We start from the raw sequence: 12,396 nt of genomic DNA, 5'->3' as shown, positions 1-12,396 counted from the left end.
CCTCCACGAGTTCTCTGATTGACATTTCTTTGAAAGAGTGATAATTGAAGTGACTATACCTCAAATTCCAAAGTCGACTTGAATCATTGCCTGCCTTCATAACGAGACAGTCTTCTGCCACTCTGAGTTTGAGCAAGTATAGTCGTCCATGTGTGCGATGAACTTCAGCTAGGAGTGCACCATCTCAATCATAAATTGTCAAACAACCTCCTTGGATAATCATCTTGTGGCCTTCTTCATCAAGTCTCCCTAGACTAAGGATATTAGCAGATAACTTAGGGACGTAGAGAAATTTACCAAGTTGGATGCTCCCTCCATCTTGCCGAAAGATGGTTATGCTGCCTCTGCCACGAATTTCAACTTTTGAGTTGTCCCCAAATTTCACAAAACTGGCTGCAGATCCATCAAGCTTCGTGAAGAAATTCTGATTCCCAGTCATATGATTCGTAGCGCCTGTATCTAGGTACCACAAATCAGAATGCTGATGATCAAACTTGGAGCCTTGCAGGAGAACTTCACTCTGTGCTTCTTCGACAGCCATGAGAAGAGATGAAGTTCACGCTACTTGGGTAGATTGGGTTTCTTTTGTCGTTGGCGGCGTAGTCTCAGCCACATAGGCTCGATCTTCCCTTTCCCTTTTTGCATTGCGGCATTCATATGCAAAATGACCATATCTTTGGCAATTATAACATTGAATACCTGACTTATCAAATGCTTTCTTCTCTTTGTCTTCATCAGGTGGCAGAATGCGTCGTCGGCCTCGACCTCTTCCTCTTCCTCTGCCGTGGCCACCATGTCATCCTCTTCCGCGAGATGAGGAGTCCTCCCTAGTTTACAGCTTGGCTTTATTGAGCGCCTTCGCCAGTAAGGCGTGCTCCTCTTCACGAGACTCTCACTCCTTGAGCCGCAATTCATGAGCGGTGAGAGAGCCTATGACTTCATCAAGACTCGCCTTGTCAAGCGCGCCATACTGCTCCAGGGATAGGGTGAGAGCGTCAAATTCGGAGGGCGTCGCCCGCAAGAATAGTCACACCACCTGTTTCTCTTCCATCGTCTCTCCCAAACTCCGCAAGTCTGAGACAATGCCCGTGAACTTCATCGCAAAATCCACGATGGAGTCAGTCTTGGCCATAATGAGCATTTCAAAGTGACGCTTCAAGCCTTGGATGCGAGACTGAATCACGCGATCCACACCAAGATTTTGCTGTTGCATGATCTCTAAATTAGCTTTTGCCATCTAATAAGCCAAAAATAGGGATAAATTTTATGCAATTTTTAACCCTTGTCGTTGTGAATTTTAGCATATACAATAAAATTTATAAAAATCTACTTAAGATGTGTAGTGATAAGTACAAGTGTCGTCCAAGGGAAGCCAGTAAGGAATTCAATTTGATAGTTTTCTTGGTAATTCAACCCTCATTCGCGTTAATTTGATCTTGAATAAAGATCAAATCACCCTAATTAAATGAAAAATTTAGAAAGGGGGGTAGAAGAGGTGGGATGAATAGAAAAAATAGGGAGCTCTAAATTGGCTTCTTTGATCCAAATAAAATGGTCCAAAGGGTTATTTAGAGAGGTTGAGAGGGAAATTTTTATTTGATTTGGTTGTTTTTGTAGGTCTTATAATTCAGAAATAACTACACAATTAGATAATACAAAGGGAAATTTACTCTCCTAGAAATTGAAGTTTTCTATAGTTTTTTAATGTGCACTTGGAATAGCTAGGTAAATTTCTCATTCTCTCCTCTCAATCTCAGTAAGGGCTTGTACCTTCCGCTCAAGCCTAGCGATTTAGAAGTTCAGACCAAGATCAAGAAGAATGAAGAAGAAATTTCACTAAAAGATCATCCAAAATACACTAAAAGATCAAATACCAACAAGCAAAAGGTACCAGATAGGTTGATCCAAGCTAGAGCTCCTCTTTGTCTTGCAGCTGTGATAGAGCACCATCAAGAATGACCCCCTCCTCTCAAAATTTGGCTTTTATACCTAGGTAAAATGGTAAAAATTACCATTTTACCCCGAGTTAGTAATTAATTTTTAACTATCAATGTGGGCTTGATCTCACACAAATAGTAAGAGGGGATCAAGACGAGCAAATCCATAAAAAATCATCTCAATCGGACTTCTACATCAAAAGTTATGGATAAATGAATTTAAACGAGTATTAGCCATTGGATTTAAATCATTTATTCATAATATTTTTCTTTTAACCGCTCGCTGAGATGTCGTCCTCCCATTGGCAGAAACCTTTCAACTTCTTCAGGCGGGTGGATTCTCGTTGCGCCACGTACCCCCTGGCAAAAATAAAAAAAGTAAGATAAAAAATGAGAGAAATCAGCCCCATAAATATCGCCAAGCACCTAAGGTGCCTTTGCTCAATGCGCTATCCACTCGCGGCGTGCCACGTCATCGCCCATGTGTGCGCTTTGTATGCACCGCACAGGTGGTAAACTTAGCTCCCGGCGATGACCCTCATCAGGCGCCGTCGGATGCCAATCCGACCGCGGTGATGAGGCCACGTCAGTCGCCTGAAAATCCCTCTAGCCCTTTTTTAATAAAGCCCTCCTTAAGAGTCGGAATTGCCGCTTGACGCCGCCCACATGTAATTGTGTATATGTCCTCAGCGCATTCTCTCTCCTCCAATATTTTTTCTAAAAAATATTAAAAAAATATGATATAATTGCAGTAAAACCCTATAATACTTTAAATAATATCTTTACGCCTGCAACCACGATCGAGAACTGTTTTGAGGGTATCATTGCAACGAAAATATACTTAATACTCAATTTTTTTCTTATAAATATATCTTTTTTCTTGGAAAAAATACATTTCTTCTTCAAATAAATCTCAAAAAAATCCTAGAAAATTCTAGAAAATTCACTGATTCATCCCCGTACTGATAAATCTCAAAATTAAATATTAAACTTGCCATTTTCATTCAAAATAATTATTTCAAGCTCAAATAAATCCCTTCAAATTCATAGAATTAACAGAAAATTATGGAAAAATCAGAAATCACCTGAAAACAGTATTTTCATGTAAATAGATTATAACAACTTCATTTTAAGCTCTTTAAATGCATAAAATTTGCTAATAGCATGAAATAAAGACGAAATTCAAGCCTTGGATGCGAGACTGAATCACACGATCCACACCAAGATTCCGCTGTCGCATGATCTCCAAATTAGCTTTTGTCGTCTTTTTAGCATCAAGAACCACCAACAGGTCTTTTGGAACCGCACCGATGATAGCGGAGAGAACTAATCGATCCTTCTTTGAGACGTTTTCATCGATGATTGCCTGCCACAAGTCATGAAAATCAAGATATACCTCCATAGACATAGCCTAGACACGGTAGTTCATTTTCGAGAGCTTCAAGAACGACATCGGCACCGCCATCTCGCCACCATGCTTGCCAGATGTACTTGCCTCACCCGTCTTCTTTGCCATCGCTTGATCCCTTGAAATTGATTGGCTCTGATACTACTTGTTGGCTCTACTAGCAGAGAAGCTCACTCACTAACACTGCTAACCAGATGTAGAGAGAACAAGGAAGAACAATGAACAAAACAAAACAACTCCTTGAAATGCCCCACATAAACGAAGTTCCAACACACAGCCCTTTATATAGGGCGTCCAAGCAAAGGGGGAAGGGTAGGAGATGCTAACAAACTCCTGACCAGAGTCCTTGCATCAGAGGTTGCTGCTGCATGCCATTATGATCAGGCCTGCAAAGAAGAAAACAAAGAAACAGTCTGTCCTTGTCAGAACAATCTCCCTATAGAGGTAGTTTTGATTTTTGTCCCCCTCCTGCTAGGCTGGACTACATCATCATAAACTTTTTAACTGAGTTAGAATGCAGACTTTTACCCATTTACTCAAAAGTAATGAGCACCAAGCCAATCCTAGCGAATAATCTAGTAATTAAGAACAACCAACAAGTTAAATAAAAAAAATATAAATAAATGCTGGTGAACTCGTCACGGGAGATTTCCTCAACCTTATCCTTGCAGGTTGTCCTTAACGCACATACGCGGTTCTGGATTATATTATGGCAGCCAAATTATGGGTCCTTGTCTTATTGGCAGAGGGTAGGCGGTTAGCTCATGCCATACGCAGCAAAACGCAAATCATGAATTTTTGCTTTGACTCTTCTCATTTGCCACGTATTGATATTCAAATGATAGTGTGCTGATATTTTATCGCTGGTGGGTCATTGATAGAGCCTCATGTTTTATTGCGGGTATTAAAGTATTTAAGATATATGGAAGTTGGAGAGACTTAGAGAATATCATAAGGGCGACGAAGTTATCACATAATGAAATAAATAATTATAATCATTGAGCTAAGTTTTAAAGTATTGGTGAAACGTGACAATATCTGATATTGAGGGAAGAATAAATTCACCTACAACTACATCATTCAAATAGAGGTACATTCATACTTCAATAAATATTCCGTTGTATTATGTTTCATTTCTGGTATACAAATGTGTTTCACTTAATGTTTCTTGAAACTATATTACGAATTGAAGTGGCATACACATATAACGTTGAATGAAAAGGGATCGTGTCTTTTAATTAAAGAAAATATATATCATGTTTTTCATTTTTTTATTCCTTACCTTTCAAATGTGTGTGAAATGGTAACAGGTCGCTCAGACCTTTTTGGGTTGAACAAATAGGAGAGATCAACTCGATTATTTTAAGCTTCGGTATCTAATGATTAGACAAGAGGATGGCATTTAAGTTCATGTAATTTACTTATTCCATTGATTTCATATGGTCATAATTTCCATTATTCACATAGCTAAGGATCATATACATTATTTTTGTGAGAGGTTAATAGTGAAAACTTTTAGAGAGGGTAATACAAAGGATCTAATGAACAGATGAGAAGTAGTATGTATCAGAAGTGAAAATATACAAAAAGGAAAATCAGTAGACACATATATATATCCACTATTTCTATATACTATGAGATAGATAGTTGTTAAAAGCTGATTCTGCCCCCCTCATTTGTTACATATGTTAAAACTAATCCCAACATGATACAGTAATATGTGGAAAATACCTATCCACAAAAGGCTCAATATGCTGGCATATGATAGACATTATAGACCTTCATATGTCACTGTTATGATGTAAAGGTGCTTAGTTTGTAGTGCTAGCTGTAAGCATGCCATATTTATCTGTAACTTCCAAGCCAAGGGAGTAAGCCCTACAGAATAAGCAAATAATTGACCAAGCAGAGTGGGCCCAAAAAAAAGACAGAAGAGAGTGAATATAGAAAACCTGGAGTGAAAGAAAAACTCTCAGTCACTCCGGTTTTAACTATGATTTACAAAGGGGAAAAGCCTCTTCAACTAATTAGTGGGCCCCATTTAGAGAGGAAAGACATTAGGAGTAGTACAACCCTTCTCGTAGTATTCAATAAACTCCACCTTAGCAGGCCCCCCAATCAGTCTAAGTGTTCACTTCACTCCATGTTGTAGGCACTCCACCTCCATCAAGGTACCTATACATGACGTCTGAACCAAATTTCAACTTGTCCATCATGAAAACTTTTGTCGACATATCAGCGGCCTTCTCCTCTATATGAAATGTTTGTAGAATAATCTCCTCAGAATTCCTTTACTCACAAATTTTGTTATGTCTCATACCAATGTGGTTCAAAACTACTTGGTAGATCTGATTCTTTACCCAATAACAAACATTCTAACTGTTGCATAACAGAGGAACTCAACCTTGAGGAATATTGGGTTCTTCTAGAAATCCATCAAACACAAAACAAGTGCCCTTAGCCACAAAGCAACTTTCATACATGGGAAGGGTAATGTTGATAATTTTAGTACATGGTAATGTTGATACTGATTTCATAGTACAAAATGCAACAATAGACTAAAGCATCGACTTCCAATGTATAGGTCCACCACCCACCATAAACACAACTAAGTTCAAACCTTGAATAATCAATGTCACCTATGAAATCAGTATCAGCATTACCATGTACTAAAAGTGAACTCCCTTGTAGGGTTCTAGAGGCCTATATCTGGATGAAGAAATCATAATGATACGCAACGAAAGACTTTTGCAAAATTGAAGAGCATCGATAAAATAATTAAAACAAAGTACCTTGCATGGATCTCATCAGTGATTTCTTGGAACCTGGAACGAGACGAGTCGAGCTGCTCAAGTGTTCAGCCTCGAGACGTATCCACGCGGTCCTCGTCATGTCAGACCTCCTCCTTCCCATTGATTAGCCCCATTCAATCTCCGTTGTCATCATTACATCATCCCGGTCGCATTGGAAGTGGAGAGGGGGTGTGGGGAGAAGGGATAAGAAGGGGAAGGCCCCTCAATAATTCTGGACTGGGTGATTTTAGTTCAAGGCCTTCCCTTATTTATACTAAGTGTGTACTCTTCATAAAAACTTCCAAAACTTAAGTATATCTTCGGACGATAAAAAACCAGTTGCGTTTGACCTTATTGACCCATGAATCAGTCTAGTTAATGACTCTAGTGGCCCAATAACCTTTATTAGCCTTCCAAATTAAATAACTATATCATCACAGAGATTAAGTAATATCAGATCGATTTAACCCAATCAATTGGTTGAGTCTCCAACACGTGAGGTGCAAAGCTACACCTCGTACCCTAGAATATATAAAGGAGTGTGTATTGACTCACGCTTGGAACCTGTTCATCATAGGTTATCATGTATGTATAATCCCTCATTCACTTGACGCTCCTTGGATGACTTGGGGTATGGTAGATGCCAAACCCTAATCATTCATCTGACTTAGTACTGATGCATTCGAAAATCATCAGAGGACTCTTCTCCGATATTTTACTGTCTTGGCCAAGGCCTTCATCCCATTATCTTCCTTGAGCTTTTACCTTGTATATCAAGGGTGGAGGATCCCATCGTGACCGCTCGATCGTTTTTGTGAGCTTCTTGAGGTACCCGGACTAAGGCTATTTAGAATCCCATGATTAGGGATGCATAGGTCATAGTCAAAGTATGATCGTCCATCCACAAGACGTCTTTGGCGTCTCAGGTCTAAGGACAACTTACACAACCCTGACGTGAATCAACCTGATTGACAGTTCGGTATAATACCATTCAGGGATTCGTACGGATCAATTTAGTGAACTATTTCCACTAAAGAGCACCCTCTATCTAACCTTAGTGTCTCTACACTAATGGCTACAAGAACGGCCATACTCATCATATGAGTGAGGCTAGATAGTGTTATTCTATCCAGATACTTTGATGCCCTTCTCATGTATCCTTCGAATATGAATATTTAGAACACATGTTTAAAGACTACTGATCTCTGTATTACGATCTCATCATATTTCACTAAGTCTGATCATATATTCATGGACTTCATTATAAGCATCACACATGCACTGTAATGAATATCTCTATTACTATAAAGCAAATTCGTGTACCCTTCTGGCCTCTGATTGGCTGAAAAGAGAGTGAGAGAGAAGAGAGAGCGAGAACCATTTGTCCTGCTCTATGATCCCCAATCTCCTCTTCTCCCGCTCCGAGCCGCGTTCTCATGCCCTATGATCGCCTGGTAGAGACCGTCAGCTCCAAGATCAAACGATTGGCAGATCCCGACATCCAATTTCTCTGCTACGGATCTCCCCACCCCGCTCTAATCGATCACTCCACCATCCTCTCTACGCCATAAACACAGGTCACCACTCTCAGCAACGGATTGAGGGTCACCACGGAGTTGACTCTCACTTCCTGGACGGCCACCGTCGGGGTCTGGATCGATGCCGAAAGTTGATTTGAGAGCGACGAGAGCAACGGGACTGCCCATTTCTTGGAGCATATGATATTCAAGGGGACTGAGTATCGGACCGTGAGGCAGCTGGAGGAGGAGATTGAGAACATGGGTGGGCATTTGAATGCTTACACTTCTAGGGAGCAGGCGATGTATTATGCCAAGGTTGCTTCTGGGGATGTGCACACCCATCATCAGTTCATCAACCAATCCAATCATTCCATCCATCTATCTAATTTCTCTATGATTTATCCATTTCCACTAGAAGGAAAAATTGAAGTGCTGATATGCGATGGAAAAATCATGGCTTAAGATGTTGGTAGAAGATGGGGGATCATCGGGGCAAATGATGCAGAGATTTTAGCCGGTTGAATCGTTCACGGATATGGTTTTGTAAAAAATGGGAACTAGGGTTCCAGCGACCCAGTTCATCTCTCCCGTTGCCAGTTTATTCGTCATCGGCTCACTCGATAATGGCAAAGAATCAACATCAGTGGTGCGCCATAGTTTCCATTTTCTTGCTATTGTTAGATATTTTCCGAATAAAACAAGAAGAAAACCCAGAGTTTGATTTATTATATCATTTCTATGAAGAGAGGAATCCACAAACCGTGCAGCGGTTCTCTTCCCCTGAATGGCACTGCATCAGAAGAAGATCACTCCGGCCTGGAGAATAGTTGTGATTCATCAAGACCCAATTTTCTTTTGCTAATCATCGGTGACCGAAGAACTTTTTCTTTCAATCTGTCCCGTCTTCTGATCAAGTAGACACGTTCTTTCCATCGTCTTGCTGCTTATTCTGGGCATTAACTATGATTTTTTTATTCCACCCATCCATTGTGATTCAGTATAAATTTTCATTCCACCCTGCCATTGTGATCATGTATAAATTTTCAGTCCACTCTGCCATTTTGATCAAGCAGAAGTTTTTATCTTTTTTCTCTTTCTTGACAACAACTTTATTGTCCATTCCACCCTATCGCTGTAGTCAAGTAGATGTATTCATCGTCTTTTTGCTTCTAATTCCGAGGATGTGCCCAAGGCGATGGAGATTCTTGCGGATATTCTTCAGAATTTGAGGTTCAGCTAAGCCCGCATCAGTCAGGAGCGTGACGCCATTCTCCGCGAGATGGAGGAGGTTGAATCTTCTTCTTTTCCGCTTCTAATTCTGCTCATTTTTTGGGATTTATGTCTTCTTTTGGCTCTTAAATTGTCTCCGTGTAGGCGACTCTTCTCTTGTATTCCAGTATTTTGATTAAAAACTGTCTGATTGAAATCAAACGGTCTTAATTTCATTTTTTTTAGCTAGGAGTTGCTCCAAAATCACATTTTTACATCAATGTCATCTTGATCTTGCTTGTTTTTCTTTCTGAAATCAGTATTTCTCCCAATTCAGTTGACTCATCTCACTTTTTGATGTCGAAATCGAGGCAAAATTAATATTTTTTATGCAATTTTTCCTGATCTTCAGTTGCTTTTTTGAAACCTGTATTTCTTTGAAAACAGCCAAATCACACGGTTTGATTGAAATCGTGGTCAACTGAACAATTTTGAAAGGCAACTGAACAATTTTTATTCAATTTCATCCTAATAATTCGTTGTTCTTTCCTTCCTTTCAGGTGGAAGGTCATTGACCATTTACACGCGACGGCTTTCCAATACACACCATTGGGCCGGACAATACTGGGCTCAGCCCAGAATTTCAAGACCATTACTCAACAACATCTGGTGGACTACATATCAACTCATTACAGCGCCCCTAGAATTGTATTTTTAATTCCTTCAATTAAAATTACGAAGACATAAAAATGTTTTTTAATAATTCAATTTCCATCTTTAGGTCATCTCTGCGGTGGGCGCTGCCAAAGATCAACACATTGTGGCTCAAGTGGAGAAGCTATTTACCAAACTTTCTGATAATCCCACGATAGCATCGCCGCTTGGGATTTTTTGACCACGATTGCTCTGAGTGGTTTCTCTGAGTGTTTGAAGATGGGATTTTTTGTTGACCACGATTGCAGCTGATGGAGGAAATGTCCGGCGGCGTTTTGTAAGGGTGGAGTGAAGGAGCAATCCACCTTCCTCCGACAGATTTTTGAAGTTTTTCAAAATATGGTGATGATTTATTGTTAACATTTCTGATTGAAAGAATTCAAGATACTAATTTCCTTCTCTCCCCGGATGAGAATGTCCCTGCTTTCTCTCTCTTCTCTCTCTAGCCTAGGCGAGCATTGCAAGCAGGCCCCACTAGTGTTCTATTAATGAACATTGAACGATATGTAGAATGTGTGATTGGCTTGCCGGCCACATATGTTTCCATCATCCCTTTGTCAAATAGGAATCCTACATTAATTGTTCCCTTCAAATATTGAAGGATACACTTCGTCACACTCCAATGTTCCTTCCCTACATTGCTTAAAACTTGCTCACCAGACTAATTGCGTGAGAAATATAACATACATGAGAGACCCAATATAACTAGGATAGGGAAATAAATTTATTTCAGTGATATCTTCATCAGCTTAATAACTAAGAGTAATGTACAAACTGATATGACTAGCTAGAGAAGTATTTATGATGTACAATTTAACATTTTTTAAGGCAACCATAGAGAATCATTCACATGATCACTATAGATGTATATTCCAAGGATCTTCTTGACCACCCTAAAGTCCTTTCAAATTGCCTGCTCAGCGAAGTCTTTAACCCTGTAATTTTATCTAATCAAAGCAATGAGCATATCATCCCCATTTTGCGTCAAATAAGAGGAGCATCCTCAGACATCCTCATGTAGATGCAACAATCAAACTCACACCAAAAGTACCTATTATGTAACATGTTTGAGTCAAACTTGTTGAACCACTAGAGGGGGGACAACTTCAGGTCATCTTGAAACTTCCTCAACGTCAAACAAGATTTATGTCCCTGTTACAACTAAATCCTTTAACTTTTTTCATGGAAATTTCTCTGTCTAAATAAACAGAAGGAAATGTCATCTACACATCCATCTTTCCAAAGTCCATGCCTTCATGCGCAACAATGGCCAAAACCATATGAATAGATGTGTGTTTCTCAACAAGTGAGAAGATTTCATTACACTCAATTACCTATTTCTGCACAACATACTATGTGAGAAGACATGCTTTGTATGTGGATTATTCTGCATCAAAAGGTAGTGCCTTCCACTTGCATCCAATAGGTAGCTTCCTGATTGGAGGTTCCATTCATTCCCATGTTTGGTTCTTGTCTGAAGATGCAGACTCCTTCGATATTATTTATGGCTGATTCTCTTCCTTAGATATAATTAAGTGGCCCCATTAAAACAATAATTATACATCGCCCTTAAAACAAAGAACTAACCACGTAATCATAAAGACAACAAGGTGGGTGTGTCTCATGCCTCGCCCATTTAATAATAATAGTCTTGAAATTCTCTATAACCTCTTCATATGATTCTCCACCCTCAAAAGAATTGGGTGAATTCCACAAATTCTCAACCTCCATCCACGTCCTGTAATGAGCATTGCATCCAGCAAAATTTGGACCTCCCTGCTCATTAGAAGACTTCACCATATGATTCTCTACAAAAACCACATCCCAAAGACAATAGTCCTTCCCTCCATCCCTATACCCTAGTGTAAGCCCCCAAAGTATGCGACATTCCCTCATAGAAGCATGTGTGCTAACTATAGGGACATGTCCGTGTCCTGTACTCATTATTTGGAGACTAATTCTTCAAGTGCAATACTATCACGCCCATTGCGGGTGGTGGCAGTAGACCCTAATCTTTTACCCTAATGCCATTATGGTGTGCGTGCATGTTGGCGCTCACGCGTGCTGGGCGTACGGGCTGCCGAGAGCGCACATGCAGGAGTCTAGGCGCCGTGGGCGTGTGTGGGATGCCTAGGTTGGGTGACAACACCGAGGTTGTGTGTGGGGTCATGTGGGCTTACTGCGCGGCTGCATGCACACCACACACGTTGCATGTGCGGGACGCAAGCCACAAGACATTCTGCCAAGAGACTAAGGCATTGGCACATAGAGAGACTAAGGCATAGCGCACAAGAGACGAAGGCATTGGTGCAGACGCGTTGCGCCTGCGAGTAGTGATGGGCGTGCAACACCCGGCTTAAGGTGCAGAGCACAACGGCAATAGGTGTCAGCGGCGGTGCAGGTGGCACGCGGAGTGTCAAGCCTGGGACAGATCGGCAGATGGCAAAGGGCCATGCCCACGGGTGCACGGCGCCCAACCTGGGGTCACGCGTGTAGCGGTGGGGCCGGTGGCCGCGTGGAGTGACGTGTGTCAAATTCCAAGAGCGACACTACGCACCTCGTCTTCTACCATGTAATGTCCATCACTACGATGTAACCTCTCTACAATATGAATGCAATGACTCTATTCATGTACGGAGCTGCGTCTCCGCCTTCTTCTCTAACCTTTGTGTGTAATATTAAGCTATTGCAAAGACTTTCGTAGCAACAAAGCAAGACTGCTCAACGTTTTGCTACAAGCACTAAGGCCAGCACTCACCAAATTCGAGCATTTTTCCTAATTCAGGATCTGACCATGTGACACTTAGTGTAAATCC

General features: G+C 40.7%; 1 pseudogene; it reads left to right on the top strand.

Annotated features, from left to right (window-relative positions):
- The first annotated feature begins 7,573 nt into the window (after positions 1-7,573).
- On the top strand, positions 7,574-9,805 carry LOC144701491 (putative mitochondrial-processing peptidase subunit beta, mitochondrial; annotated as a pseudogene).
- The last annotated feature ends 2,591 nt before the right edge of the window (positions 9,806-12,396 follow it).

Source organism: Wolffia australiana, chromosome 3, assembly GCF_029677425.1.
Source record: "Wolffia australiana isolate 7733 chromosome 3, ASM2967742v1".
NCBI classification, from domain to species: Eukaryota; Viridiplantae; Streptophyta; class Magnoliopsida; order Alismatales; family Araceae; genus Wolffia; species Wolffia australiana.
Note: the sequence above shows the minus strand (reverse complement) of the source record. Positions and strands in the feature narration are given on the sequence as shown.